Raw genomic sequence first — 16,724 nt, forward strand, 5'->3', positions numbered from 1 at the left:
AGCTACACAAAATGAAGAAATCAAGCTCATGTTGGTGAATTGATATCCGGCTCCGACTCCGATGGTCACTCCGATAGAAGTTATAACTCCGACTCCGAATATACTCAAGATGAAGGTGTTGCCGGTCTAGCACTTGTGTCAACCAACTCCTACGACATATTTGACTCACCAAATGAAGGGATTGGAAGATGCTTCATGGCTAAAGGCCCAAAGGTATCACACCCCGAGTATGTTGATTTCAATAGTGATGAAGATGATTTGCTAGGTGATGATGATTTACTTGTTGACAACTCTAGTTATGAAAACTATGATGAACTTGCTATTAATCATGCTAATCAAGATTAAACGAATGAGAATGACAAGAAGGAGATTGAGGGTGACTCCGCCAACATACTTCACTCTTATCTTCTTGGCAAGGACAAGTGCAAAAAACTTCCATATCTTGCACTAGTCCAAGGAGTCACAAACCCTCTTATTGGTAAGACAAGGGACAAGGTAACCTAATGCTTTCATGGACATCATCCAATGTGAACATCACTCTATGTCTATGGATATCCTTGTTTGTTCCTTGTGGGACTAACCCGCGTAGGTATTGAAAGTGCAACTCACTCCAAAGGGTTGCTCCGAATGATCTACATCAACATTGAGCATCTACATCTTCAACACCTACATGAAGTCATCATCGACAAAACCCAAGGTTAGTTCATCACTTTTAGGGGGGATATCACATCTAGGGGGAGATTTACTCTAATCAATTGAGCTAAAGCAACTCTAATGATGTGAGCAAAACTATGCTTTATGTAAAAAGTGGCAACCCCACTTGTGCTTAAATGGGGAGTATGACCTATGATCAAATGTTCTCATTTTACTCCTAAGTCAATATACTCATATATAGATGACCTAGTCATTGCCAAATTGCTTGATAGATGCTAGAGTGATTGTGCATGCTTTGTCACATATTTCATTTGTCATTTTATTGTGTGAGCATGTTGTTTGCATATTTCACTCATTCGAGGACACCCATTTGTTGCTTTGATTGTTTGGACTTTTCTCTTTTGCCAAATGGCTGGACAAGAATGCCTAAGAACCTCCTCTAGCTATATATGCTTTTCTCGTCTCAAACTCTATTCATGCTACATCACAAAGTTTGATCAAGTCAGATTCGAACCACTCTGTGTGAGGAGCACTTGGAGTCCCCAATTTGTCATAGACTATAATTCCAAAACCTCTTTGTGCCTTTCGGTATGACCAAGTCATCCATTTCGGTCACACCGAGATCACTAAGTTGATCTAGGTTTTCATTCTCGGTGCAACTGATTAGAACTTTTGAGTCACACCGAGTTGCAGTAACCGCTTGTGATTCTGCATCTCGGTGCCACCGAGTTGTTCCACTCGGCCACACCAACAGGGTTGGGATATATAAACCCACGGGTGAGATTTTGGAAATTTCTTCGAAACCTCTCAGCCCGCGCGTATCCTGCTCTGCCGCCTCGAGTCTCTGGATCGCCCTCTCGCCGCCAGCGACCTCCCACCACTGGTTTCCATCACCATCAATGGATTTCTGCCCCTCCGTTGCCGTCGTAGCGAACTCCGCGGAATTAGGGTACGAGTTCGATCCTTTGTGCTACTCTTCTAACTCCGATTCGTAGCACCTTACTTTCCCATGATCATGAACACGTATTGCAATCAATCTATCCACTGAAAACATCCTTCATATTAGATTGGATTTGAAAATTTAGGGTAAGTTCTCCGCCGAACTCATCTCAGACCGACCGAATTGTTGAAATCGGTCTCACCGATTTGGCTTAGGCCATTGTAGTTGCACTTTCGGTCAGACTGAAAATTGCAAATCCGTGTGACTGAGTTTGATTCTTTGTGAAACCCTAGCAGTCTCGGTGCCACCAAACTATGACTCGGTCTGACCGAGTTCACTAGTTTAGGTTCCAAAAGCTGCTTCGGTATCACCGAGTTTACAAATCGGTAGCTCCGAAATGCTTTCTATGAAGAACTAAAACTAAGTTTTTAAGTCATTTGTTTTGCAAAAACTCTGCACTTTGTGATGCTCATCCACTCTACCGCATCTATATCTATTCACAGGGTCTGCTGTCAGTAAGTTTGCAGAGATGTCTGACCAGAGTGACAGCCAGAACAAGTCTGAAGAACAAGTGCAATTGAGTGAGGGCACTAATCCCTCTAGCACTTCTGATGATGGCAGTAGGAGCACACCAAGCAACTTTCCCAAAGCAGCCACCAGGTCAAGGAAGAGGAAAACCTCAGATTATAAAGATGAGGACTATGTGGCTGTTGAGGAGGAAATCAACTCCAAGAAGAAGGAGCTGAAGAAGGAATATGGCACAACTGCATCAACTAAGCCTAGCTTGCACAAGAACGCCCCTGCCAAGAGGGTGCCAACCTTAAAGGTGAGAGCCTCAACTGTTGAAACCTCCAAGCCAACTGAAGAGGTTGTTGGAGAAGGAAAGAAGAGGAAGTAAAGGGTCAAGAAGACCACTGCCAGAGTGCTTGGTAGATCATCCATTATGAGAGATCCAGAAGAAGAGGGGGAGGAAGAGGATGCTGCACCAGCTCCCAAGTCTCAGAAGCTTATGGGAGATGCAATTAAGTCAGGGGATGCTCCATCTAAGCCCAAATCTTCTCCCAAGGCCGCTGCTCAGAAACCCCCAAAACCCAAGAGGAACACCAGGAGTATACCTGATGAGGAAAAGAACAAGGCCCCAGTGCCTGAACCTGAAGAAGAGGATGATGAATCCCATGTTTTGAGGAAGTTGAAGCCCAAAATTCCTGACCACAATGATGCTCATCCAGTCACCGAGGACATGCACATCAGGAAAGATGCAGGACTGAGATTGTGGAGATAATCTGATCCCTATGCTATTAGGAGGAGGACTGCAATTGACTACAGGTTCCATACAAAGGAACAACAAGACTTCTATGAGACAATTTTGCTTCACAAGAAGCCCATTGTGTGTGACATGAAATGGGTGGATTGGGAATACATCCAGGAGAATTAAGATCACTTCCCAGGAGTATATGATAGCTTTAAGGCATGTGGAGTAGATGAATTCGTTGGACAAAAGATCACAAAATGGAATGATGAGCTGATCATGCAGTTTTACTCCACTGCCCACTTCTATCCAGATGGATGGATAGTATGGATGTCTGAGGGTACTAGGTACCAATCCACAGTTGAGGAGTGGGCCAAGCTAATCAATGCCCCCGAAGAACATGAAGATGACTTGGATGTGTATGCCACCAAGAAGAAATACCACAACTCCATGGCAAACGTGTACAAAGAGATCCCTGATAAGGCTTTGAAAACACATAAGTTTGGATATGTACACTTCTTATTGTGTGGTCTGCCTACCATTAACGGATCTTAAGGCACACATTGCTACCCAAGTCAGGAGATCACAAGATGATCAAAGGACACTCCATCAACATGCTGCAAATCTTTGATGTCCCTCAGAAGTTCAAAGTTATGAGTTTGATTGTAGAAACGATCAAGAGGGTTGCTGCTGAACAAAAGAGGAGTTGTGGGTGTGCTCCACATATTCAGGAGCTCATCAATTCCAAGATGGGCACATGAATTTATTTGTTGGACAAGAAGCATCTACCCTTACATCCTGAATTTGAAGACAACACTGTTGTGATGAATGAGGAGGAACCATCATCAGCTCAAGTCCAGGAGAAGAGAGCCAAGGCAAAGGCTGAGAAAGCTGCCAAGATGCCCAGTGTTGAAGAGGCGTCTCAAGTTTTCCTGAAGAGCAAGCAAGATCAATTAGGCTATCTGATTCAAGCTACACTGAGGAGTGAGAAGGACTTGGCCACCCTGACTCAGAATCAGGAGAGCCTGGAGAGGATTGTGGAGAAAAATTCTATGATCTTGATCAGAAGGTGAATGAAATTTAGACTGCAGTTGAGCAGCTGAGAGGATCGAGAAGAGGTGTCTACTACCTCTTGAGCACTGCGTTGGTTTTCCCTTGAAGAAGAAAGGGTGATGCAGTAAAGTAGCATAAGTATTTCCCTCAGTTATTGAGAACCAAGGTATCAATCCAGTAGGAGATCACGCTCGAGTCCCACGCACCTACACAAACAAATAAGAACCTCGCAACCAACGCGATAAAGGGGTTGTCAATCCCTTCACGGTCACTTACGAGAGTGAGATCTGATAGATATGATAAGATAATATTTTTGGTATTTTTATGATAAAGAGAAATAAAGATGCAAAGTAAAATAAACGGCAATAGAAATAGCTAAGTGTTGGAAGATTAATATGATGGAAGATAGACCCGGGGGCCATAGGTTTCACTAGTGGATTCTCTCAAGAGCGTAAGTATTACGGTGGGTAAACGAATTACTGTCGAGCAATTGATAGAATAGCGAGTAATTATGAGAATATCTAGGCATGATCATGTAAATAGGAATCATGTCCGTGACAAGTAGACCGAAATGATTCTGCATCTACTACTATTACTCTGCACATCGACCGCTATCCATTAGGCATCTAGAGTATTAAGTTCACAAGAACAGAGTAATGCTTTAAGTAAGATGACATGATGTAGAGGGATAAACTCATGCAATATGATATAAACCCCATCTTTTTATCCTCGATGGCAACAATACAATATGTGTCGTTTCCCCTACTGTCACTGGGATCGAGCACCGCAAGATTGATCCCAAAGCTAAGCACTTCTCCCATTGCAAGAAAGATCAATCTAGTAGGCCAAACCAAACTGATAATTCGAAGAGACTTATAAAGATAAACCAGTCATGCATAAAAGAATTCAAAGAAGAATCAAATATTGTTCATAGATAGTCTAGATCATAAACCCACAATTCATAGGATCTCGACAAACACACCGCAAATGAAGATTACATCGAATAGATCTCCAAGAGAATCGAGGAGAACTTTGTATTGAGATCCAAGGATAGAGAAGAAGCCATCTAGATTCTAGCTATGGACCTGAAGGTCTAAAGTAAACTACTAACACATCATCGGAGAGGCCATGGAGTTGATGTAGAGGCCCTCCGTGATCAATGCCCCCTCCGACGGAGCTCCGGAAAAGGCCCCAAGATGGGATCTCTCGGGTACAAAAGGTTGCGGCAGTGGAATTAGGTTTTTGTGGTGCTCTTGGATGTTTGCGGGGTACGTGGACTTATATAGGAGGAAGAAGTAGGTCCGTGGAGCAACGAGGAGCCCACGAGGGTGGAGGGCGCGCCCAGGGGGTAGGCTCTCCCCCTGCCTTGTGGCCTCCTTGATTGTTTCTTGATGCCCACTCCAAGTCTCCTAGATCACGTTTGTTGAGAAAATCACGTTCCCGAAGGTTTCATTCCGTTTGGACTTCGTTTGATATTCCTTTTCTGCGAAACACTGAAATAGGCAAAAAACAGCAATTTGGGCTGGGCCTCCGGTTAATAGGTTAGTCCCAAAAATGATATAAAAGTGTAAAATAAAGCCCATTAACAACCAAAACAAATAATGTAATAGCATGGAGCAATCAAAAATTATAGATACGTTGGAGACGTATCAAGCATCCCCAAGCTTAATTCCTGCTCGTCCTCGAGTAGGTAAATGATAAAAAAGAATTTTTGATGTGGAATGCTTTCTAACATATTTCTCAATGTAATTTTTCTTTATTGTGGCATGAATTTTCAGATCCGAAAGATTCAAGATAAAAGTTTAATATTGACATAAAAATAATAATACTTCAAGTATACTAACTAAGCAATCATGTCTTCTCAAAATAACATGGCCAAAGAAAGTTATCCCTACAAAAGCATATAGTCTAGCTATGATCTATCTTCACCACACAAAATTTTTATATCATGCACAACCCCGATGACAAGACAAGAAATTGTTGCATACTTTTGATGTTCTCAAACTTGTTCAATCTTCACGCAATATATGAGCGTGAGCCATGGATATAGCACTATATGTGGAATAGAATGGTGGTTGTGGAGAAGACAAAAAGGAGAACATAGTCTCACATCAACTAGGCGTATCAACGGGCTATGGAGATGCCCATCAATAGATATCAATGTGAGTGAGTAGGGATTGCCATGCAATGGATGCACTAGAGCTATAAGTATATGAAAGCTCAACAAAAGAAACTAAGTGGGTGTGCATCCAACTTGCTTGTTCATGAAGACCTAGGGCAATTTTGAGGAAGCCCATCATTGGAATATACAAGCCAAGTTCTATAATGAAAAATTCCCACTAGTATATGAAAGTGATATCATAGGAGACTCTCTATCATGAAGATCATGGTGCTACTTTGAAGCACAAGCGTGGAAAAGGATAATAGCATTGTCCCTTATCTCTTTTTTATCTCATTTTTTATTTGGGCCTTCTTTCTTTTTTTTCTTTTTTTTTGACCTCCCTTTTTTCGTTCGGAGTCTCATCCCCACTTGTGGGGGAATTATAGTCTCCATCATCCTATCCTCACTGGGACAATGCTCTAAAAATGATGATCATCACACTTCAATTTACTTACAACTCAAGAATTACAACTCAATACTTAAAACAAAATATGACTCTATGTGAATGCCTCCGGCGGTGTACCGGGATGTCCAATGATGCATGAGTGACATGTATGAAGAATTATGAACGGTGGCTTTGCCACAAATACGATGTCAACTACATGATCATGCAAGCAATATGGCAATGATGAAGCGTGTCATAATAACAGAACGGTGGAAAGTTGCATGGCAATATATCTCGGAATGGCTATGGAAATGCCATGATAGGTAGGTATGGTGGCTGTTTTGAGGAAGGTACATGGTGGGTTTATGGTACCGGCGAATGTTGCGCGATACTAGAGAGGCTAGCAATGGTGGAAGGGTGAGAGTGCGTATAATCCATGGACTCAACATTAGTCATAAAGAACTCACATACTTATTGCAAAAATCTACAAGTTATCAAAGCAAAGTATTACGTGCATGCTCTTAGGGGGATAGATTGGTAGAAAAAGACCATCGCTCGTCCCCGACCGCCACTCATAAGGAAGACAATCAATAAATGAATCATGTTCCGACTTCATAACATAACGGTTCACCATACGTGCATACTACAGGAATCACAAACTTCAACATAAGTATTTGTCAAATTCACAACTACTCAACTAGCATGACTCTAATATCACCATCTCCATATCTCAAAACAATCATCAAGTATTCAATGCACTTCTATGAAAGTTTTTATATTATTCCTAAAGGAAAATTTCCATGTTGTTCTAAGGGACTCTCAAAATAATATAAGTGAATCATGAGAGAACAATAGTTTCTATAAAACAAATCCACCACCGTGCTCTAAAAGATACAAGTGAAGCACTAGAGCAAAAACTATATAGCTCAAAAGATATAAGTGAAGCACATAGAGTATTCTAATAAATTTCAAATCACGAGAGTCTCTCTCAAAAGGTGTGTACAGCAAGGATGATTGTGGTAAACTAAAAAGCAAAGACTCAAATCATACAAGACGCTCCAAGCAAAACACATATCATGTGGTGAATAAAAATATAGCTCCAAGTAAAGTTACCGGTAGATGAAGACGAAAGAGGGGATGCCTTCCGGAGCATCCCCAAGCTTAGGCTTCTTGGTGTCCTTGAATTTTACCTTGGGGTTCCATGGGCATCCCCAATCTTAGGATCTTGCCACTCCTTGTTCCATAATCCATCAAATCTTTACCCAAAACTTGAAAACTTCACAACACAAAACTCAAAATAGAAAATCTCGTGAGCTCCGTTAGCGAAAGAAAACAAAACACCACATCAAGGTAATGTAATGAACTCATTATTTATTTATATTGGTGTTAAACCTAATGTATTACAACTTCTCTATGGTTTATAAACTCTTTTACTAGCCATAGATTCATCAAAATAAGCAAACAACACACGAAAAACAGAATCTATCAAAAACAGAACAGTCTGTAGTAATCTGTAGCTAACGCAAACTTCTGGAACCCCAAAAATTCTAAAATAAATTGCTGCACGTGAGGAATTTATCTATTAAACATATTCAAAAAGAATTAACTAAATAGAACTTTCCAAATAAAAATGGCAGAAATTATTGTGAGCGCTAAAGTTTCTGTTTTTTTACAGCAAGATCAAAAGACTTTCCCCAAGTCTTCCCAACGGTTCTACTTGGCACAAACACTAATTAAAAACAAAAAACACAACCAAAACATAGGCTACATAAATTATTTATTACTAAACAGGAGAAAATAGCAAGGAATAAAAATAAAAATGGGTTGCCTCCCAACAAGCGCTATCGTTTAACGCCCCTAGCTAGGCATAAAAGCAAGGATAGATCTAGGTATTGCCATCTTTGGTAGGCAATCCATAAGTGGCTCTCATAATAGATTCATATGGTAATTTAATTTTATTTCTAGGTAAGTGTTCCATGCCTTTCCTTAACAGAAATTGGAATCTAATATTCCCTTCCTTCATATCAATAATTGCACCGTTCTAAGGAAAGGTCTACCAAGAATAATAGGACATGAAGGATTGCAATCTATGTCAAGAACAATGAAATCTACAGGCACAAAGTTCCTATTTGAAAAAATAAGAACATCATTAATTCTTCTCATATGTTTCTTAATAGTGGAATCCGCAAGGTGCAAGTTTAAAGAACAATCATCAAATTCACAGAATCCTAGCAAATCACATAAAGTTTTCGGAATCGTTGAAACACTAGCAGCCAAATCACACAAAGCATAGCATTCATGATATTTAATTTTTAATTTTAATCATAGGTTCCCACTCATCATAAAGTTTTCTAGGGATAGAAACTTCCAAATCAATTTTTGTTTCATAAGATTGCATCAAAGCATCAACGATATGTTTAGTAAAAGCTTTATTTTGACTATAAGCATGAGGAGAATTTAGCATGAATTGCAACAAGGAAATACAACCTATCAAAGAGCAATTATCATAATTAAATTCCTTGAAATCCAAAATAGTGGGTTCACTGATATCTAAAGTTTTTACCTCTTCAATCCCACTTTTACCAATTTTTGCATCAAGATCTAAAAACTCCGAAATTTTGGAACGCCTTCTAGGTAAAGGTGGATCATCTTCAGTCCCATCATTATCAAGATTCATATTGCAAAACAAAGATTTAATAGTAGACATATCAATAACTTTTAGATCTTCATCTTTATTTTCATAGAAACTAGAAGAACACGCTTTCACAAAGCAATCTTTCTTAGCACGCATCCTAGCGGTTCTTTCTTTGCACTCATCAACGGAAATTCTCATAGCTTTGAGAGACTCATTGATATCATGCTTAGGTGGAATAGATCTAAGTTTCAAAAAATCAACATCAAGAGAAATTCTATCAACGTTCCTAGACAATTCATCAACCTTAAGCAATTTTTCTTGAAGCAAAGCATTGAAATTCTTTTGTGAATTCATAAAGTCCTTAATAGTAGTCTCAAATTCAGAGGGCATCTTATTAAAATTTCCATAAGAATTGTTGTAGGAATTACGATAATTATTAGATGAATTACTAGCGAATGGCCTAGGATTAAAATTTCCTCTATACATGTTGTTACCAAAATTATTCACCAACAAAATTCACATCCATTGATTCATTATTATTATCAATCAAGGTAGACAAAGGCCCATCATTAGGATCAGAGGAAACACTCTTATTAGCAAACAATTTCATAAGTTCATCCATCTTTTCACTCAAAACATTAATTTCTTCTATCGCATGCACTTTTTTATTAGTAGATCTTTTGGTGTGCCATTGAGAATAATTAATCATAATATTATCTAGGAGTTTAGTAGATTCTCCTAAAGTGATTTCCATAAAAGTGCCTCCCGTGGCTTAATCTAAAAGATTTCTAGAAGCAAAATTCAATCCGGCATAAAAAATTTGTATAATCATCCAAAGATTCAAACCATGTGTAGGGCAATTACATATCATTAATTTCATCCTCTCCCAAGCTTGTGCAACATGTTCATGATCAAGTTGCTTAAAATTCATAATATCATTTCTAAGAGAGATGATCTTAGCGGGAGGAAAATACTTAGAGATAAAAGCATCTTTGCACTTATTCCATGAATCAATACTATTTTTAGGAAAAGACGAAAACCAAGCTTTAGCACAATCTCTAAGCGAAAACAGAAATAGCTTAAGTTTAACAATATCATTATCCACATCTTTATTCTTTTGCATATCACACAAATCAACAAAGCTATTTAGATGGGTAGCGGCATCTTCACTAGGAAGGCCGGCGAATTGATCTTTCATAACAAGATTCAACAAAGCAGCATTAATTTCAGAAGATTCAGCATCGGTAAGAGGAGCAATCGGAGTGCTAAGAAAATCATTGTTGTTGGTATTGGCAAAGTCACACAATTTAGTATTTTCTTGAGCCATCATGACAAGCAAGCAATCCAACACACGAGCAAACAAGAAGCAAGCGAAAAAGAGGCGAACGGAAAAGAGAGGGCGAATAAAACGGCAAGGGTGAAGTGGGGGAGAGGAAAACGAGAGGCAAATGGCAAATAATGTAATGCGAGGGATAAGAGTTTGTGATGGGTACTTGGTATATCTTGACTTGTGCGTAGACTCCCCGGCAACGGCGCCAGAAATGGCTCGTTGTCAGGAGTCAAATCTTGACTTGACTTGGCGCAAATCTCCCCGGCAACGGCGCCAGAAATCCTTCTTGCTACCTCTTGAGCACTGCGTTGGTTTTCGCTTGAAGAGGAAAGGGTGATGCAGTAAAGAAGCATAAGTATTTCCCTCAGTTATTGAGAACTAAGGTATCAATCCAGTAGGAGCTCACGCTCGAGTCCCACGCACCTACACAAACAAATAAGAACCTCACAACCAACACGATAAAGGGGTTGTCAATTCCTTCACGGTCACTTACGATAGTGAGATCTGATAGATATGATAAGATAATATTTTTGGTATTTTTATGATAAAGAGAAATAAAGATGTAAAGTAAAATAAATGGCAATAGAAATAGCTAAGTGTTGGAAGATTAATATGATGGAAGATAGACCCGGGGGCCATATGTTTCACTAGTGGCTTCTCTCAAGAGCATAAGTATTACGGTGGGTAAACTAATTACTATCGAGCAATTGATAGAATAGCGAATAATTATGAGAATATCTAGGCATGATCATGTATATAGGCATCACGTCCGTGACAATTACACCGAAACGATTCTGCATCTACTACTATTACTCCACACATCAACCGCTATCTAGCATGCATCTAGAGTATTAAGTTCATAAGAACAGAGTAATGCTTTAAGTAAGATGACATGATGTAGAGGGATAATCATATGCAATATGATATAAACCCCATATTTTTATCCTCGATGGCAACAATACAATACATTTCGTTTCCCCTACTGTCACTGGGATCGAGCACCGCAAGATTGAACCCGAAGCTAAGCACTTCTCCCATTGCAAGAAATATCAATCTGGTAGGCCAAACCAAACTGATAATTCGAAGAGACTTGCAAAGATAAACCAATCATACATAAAAGAATTCATAGAAGAATCAAATATTGTTCATAGATAATCTGGATCATAAACCCACAATTCATCGGATCTCGACAAACACACCGCAAAATAAGATTACATCGAATAGATCTCCAAGAGAATCGAGGAGAACTTTGTATTGAGATCCAAAGAGAGAGAGGAAGTCATCTAGCTACTAGCTATGGACCCAAGGTCTGAAGTAAACTACTCACACATCGTCGGAGAGGCCATGGAGTTGATGTAGAGGCCCTCCATGATCAATGCCCCCTCCGGTGGAGCTCCGAAAAAGGCCCCAAGATGGGATCTCTCGGGTACAGAAGGTTGTGTTGGTGGAATTGGGTTTTCGTGGTACTCCTGGATGTTTGCTGGGTACGTGGACTTATATAGGAGGAAGAAGTAAGTCGGTGGAGCAACGAGGGGCCCATGAGGGTGGAGGGCGCGCCCAGGGGGGTAGGCGCGCCCCCTGCCTCGTGGCCTCCTTGATTGTTTCTTGAAGCCCACTCCAAGTCTCCTGGATCATGTTTGTTGAGAAAATCACGTTCCCGAAGGTTTCATTCCGTTTGGACTTCATTTGATATTCCTATTCTGTGAAACACTAAAATAGGCAAAAAACAGCAATTTGGGTTGGGCCTCCGGTTAATAGGTTAGTCCCAAAAATGATATAGAAGTGTAAAATAAAACCCATTAACATCCAAAACAGATAATATAATAGCACGGAGAAATCAAAAATTATAGATATGTTGGAGACGTATCAGTGTCTAATGGGGGTGAATAGACTCTTAGCAAAGATAGTTGCAGTTTTTAAATTCTTTAAGTTGAAGTGGAGTTTTAGCACAAGTTCAAACATTCACAATACATATCAAGCAAAGTGTGCAAACGCAATTGGAGACACGGAGATTTTTGGCGTGGTTCCGATAGGTGGTGCTGTCATACATCCATGTTGATCGAGACTTCAACCCACGAAGGGTAACGGTTGCGCGAGTCCACAGAGGGCTCCACCCATGAAGGGTCCACGAAGAATCAACCTTGTCTATCCCACCATGGCCATCACCCACGAAGGACTTGCCTCACTAGGGTAGATCTTCACGAAGTAGGCGATCTCATTGCCCATACAAACTCCTTGGTTCAACTCCACAATCTTGACGGAGGCTCCCAGGTGACACCTAACCAATCTAGGAGACATCACTCTCCAAAAGGTAATAGATGGTGTGTTGATGATGAACTCCTTGCTCTTGTGCTTCAAATGATAGTCTCTTCAACACTCAACTCTCTCTCATAGGATTGGATTTGGTAGAAAGATGATTTGAGTGGAAAGCAACTTGAGGAAGGCTAGAGATCAATATTTATGTGGTTGGAATGGAATATCTTGACCTCAACACAAGTGTAGGTGGTTCTCTCTCAAAAAATGTATGTTGGAAGTGTAGGCATATTCTGATGGCTCTCTCCACGAATGAAGAGTGGGTGGAGGGGTATATATAGCCTCCACACAAAATCTAACCGTTACACACAAATCACCAAACTTGGTGGGACCGAATCATAAAACTCGGTCGGACCAATTTGATTCATAATGTGACCACTAGGCATTTCGGTGGGACCGACATGATCAACTCAGTGGGACCGATTCCATTAGGGTTAGGGTAAAGCCTCATCTCGGTTGGACCGATTACACAAACTCAGTGGGACCGATTTTGGTAATAAGCTAAACAGAGAGTTGGCCAAGCAAACTCGGTGGGACCGATTTCATATTTCGGTGGGACCGAAATTAATGCAATAGGCAACAGAGAGTTTGCAAGCCCATCTCGGTGAGACCGAGATCCCATCGGTGAGACCGAATTGATTAGGGTTTCTGGCAGTGGCTATGTCAAGTGAACTCGGTGGCGCCGGATAGGAAACTTCGGTGGGGCCGAGTTTGACTTTTGGTTTGGGACATATGTGGATTTGAGAAAGTGGTTGAGGGCTTTGGAGCATATCACTAAACACTTTGAGCAAGCAAGCCATTAAGCAACACCTCATCCCCTCTTAATAGTATTGGCTTTCCTATGGACTCAATGTGATCTTGGATCACTAAAAATGAAAAATGTAGAGTCCTGAGTCTTTGAGCTTGAGCCAATCGTTTGTCCTTATCATCTCGAAAGGGTTCCACATCCTCGAGTCAATGCCACTCCATTGTTGAACTCATCTAAAGCATTCTAGATGAAAGCATTAGTCCAACAAGAGATATGTTGAATTTAATTACCAAAATCACCCAGGGAGCACTTGTGCTTTCAGCGGCTTTAGGAGAAAGCAGAGGATAGGAGGAAAGGCAACTACTGATGCTTTTCAGTGTGTGCCACAAGGTCCCAGATCTGCTACAGTGACAGTTTCAGATGCTAGAGCTACAGTGTCAGCACCAGCAGCTACAGCTCCAGTGCCACCTCCAGCACCCACTCCACCTCCACCAGCTCCAACTACATCATTGGAAGCCTTCGTCCTTGAAGTTCTCTCTACACCATCTCCCGAAGACCAAGCCTGAGAGACGTATAGCACTATGCATTTCCAAACTTTTTGGTAACTTGTTGCCAAAGGGGGAGAAATATGTATAGATCATAGGCTTTGAGAGAGAGTCTCTTGCTTTTGGTTAACTTTTTTTTCTTTTTTTGTGTCCTTGTGTGAGATACTTATTTGATCATGTGGTTGATCATTTACTACCTTAATGCTTGTTGAATGATGCCATCTCTCATATATGATCATTCACTTGCTTGGTGATGAGTGCATGCTATTAATTTCTATTATTTTGAGCGTTCCACCAAGATGTATGTGACATGGAAGAGTAACCCATGAACCTAATCGATTGTGCATTTGCATTCAAAAGCAAATTTTAAATAATGCACAAATTTAGGGGTAGCTCTTGCTTATCACATACTTCTCAAAGCAACGATGTATTTCAATCTTATTATCATTTGTCGAACCTTTGATCTATATGTTGTCATCAATTACCAAAAAGGGGGAGATTGAAAGTGCAACTATCCCCGGGTGGTTTTGGTAATTCCTAACAACATATAGCTCATTGGGCTAATGCTATTTCAAGATAAATATTTCAGGAAAGCTCAATGATTGGCATGGCATGGATTAGAAAGTGGACCCCTCAAAATGCTAAGGACAAAAGATTGGCTCAAGCTCAAAGCACAAGACTCTACATTTTACTTTTAGTGATCCAAGATCAACTGAGTCCATAGGAAAAACCAATACTATTAAAAGGGGGTGAGGTGTTGCTTAATGAGTTACTTGCTCAAAATGCTTAGTGATATGCTCCAAAAACCCTCAACTAATTTCTCATATCCACATATGTCCCAAACAAAGTCAAACTTGGCCCCACTGAAATATTCTATCCGGCGCCACCGAGTTCACTCGACATAGCCACTGCCAGAAACCCTAGTCACTTCGGTCTCATCGATAGGGATCTCGGTCTCACCGAGATGGGATTACAAACTCTCTATTTCCCTTTGTAACGTTTCGGTCTAACCGATATGAGCGATCGGTCCCACCAAGATTGCAATGCAAACTCTCTATTTCCCCTTCGTAACATTTCGGTCTAACCGAGATGAGCGAATCGGTCCCACCGAGTTTGCCTGACCAACTCTCTGTTTGTCTATTACCAAAATCGGTCCCACCGAGTTTGTGTTATCGGTCTCACTGAGATTACATTATGCCCTAACCCTAATGGAATCGGTCCCACCGAGTTGATCATGTCGGTCCCATCGAAAATCCTAATGTTCACATTTTGAACTAAATCGGTCTGACCGAGTTTTATAAGTCGGTCCCACCGAGATTGGTGATTTGCGTGTAACGGTTAGATTTTGTGTGGAGGCTATATATACCCCTCCACGCACTCTTCAATTCGAGAGAGAGCCATCAGAATATGCCTACACTTCCAACATACATTTTCTGAGAGAGAACCACCTACACTTGTGTTGAGGTTAAGATATCCCATTCTAACCACATAAATCTTGATCTCTAGCCTTCCCCAAGTTGATTTCAACTCGAATCATCTTTCTACCAAATCCAATCCTATGAGAGAGAGTTGAGTGTTGAGGAGACTATCATTTGAAGCACAAGAGCAAGGAGTTCATCATCAACACACCATCTATTACCTTTTGGAGAGTGGTGTCTCCTAGATTGGTTAGGTGTCACTTGGGAGCCTCCGTCAAGATTGTGGAGTTGAACCAAGGAGTTTGTACGGGCAAGGAGATCGCCTACTTCGTGAAGATCTACCCTAGTGAGGCAAGTCCTTCGTGGGTGATGGCCATGGTGGAATAGACAAGGTTGCTTCTTCATGGACCGTTCGTGGGTGGAGCCCTTTGTGGCCTCGCGCAACCGTTACCCTTCGTGGGTTGAAGTCTCCATCAACATGGATGTACGATAGCACCACCTATCGGAACCACGCTAAAAATCTCTGTGTCTACATTGCGTTTGCTCCCTCCAAACTCCTCCCTTTACCTTCATATGCAATTGTTTTACATTCCGCTGATATACTCTTAGAATTGCTTGTGTAGGTTGTTTACTTGATTTGTGCTAAGTTGCTAAAATCTGCCAAGACTTAAAATTGGGGAAAAGGCTAGATTTTTATTTGTTGAAGTAGTCTAATCACCCCCCCCCTCTAGACATACTTTCGATCCTACAAATATGAAAACAATAAAATCCCCAACTCTCTCCATGGGTCCTTGAGTTGCTTAGAATTTCGAGGATCGCAAAACGAAATGCGATAAAATATGATATGCAATATGATGTCCTATGTATAACATTCCAAATTGAAAATTTGGGATGTTACAACCATTTATCCATCTTTATCAGATCTCTCTTTGCGAATAACCATGAAGGGATTGACAACCCCTTTATCACGTTGGGTGCAAGTTGGTGTTTGTTTGTGCAGGTATTCGGTGACTTGTCGCGTTGTCTCCTACTAGATCGATACCTTGGTCCTCAAAAGCTGAGGGAAATATTTACTCTACTTTACTGCATCACCCTTTCCTCTTCAAGGGAAAAACCAACGCAAGCTCAAGAGGTAGTAGGCATCCCCGACAGAGTTATGGGTCTTATGGGCCAAGTGAGAGAACACACCAGCCCACAAGGGGCTGGTGCACCCTCTATAGGGGCCGGCCCTATGGGGAGGGAAAGGAAAGTGTGGAGTTGGACTCCCACTTCCTTCCCTCTCCCCCTGATAAC

This window comes from Triticum urartu, chromosome 1A (assembly GCF_056163025.1).
Source record: "Triticum urartu cultivar PI428250 chromosome 1A, HENAU_Tu73, whole genome shotgun sequence".
NCBI lineage: Eukaryota > Viridiplantae > Streptophyta > Magnoliopsida > Poales > Poaceae > Triticum > Triticum urartu.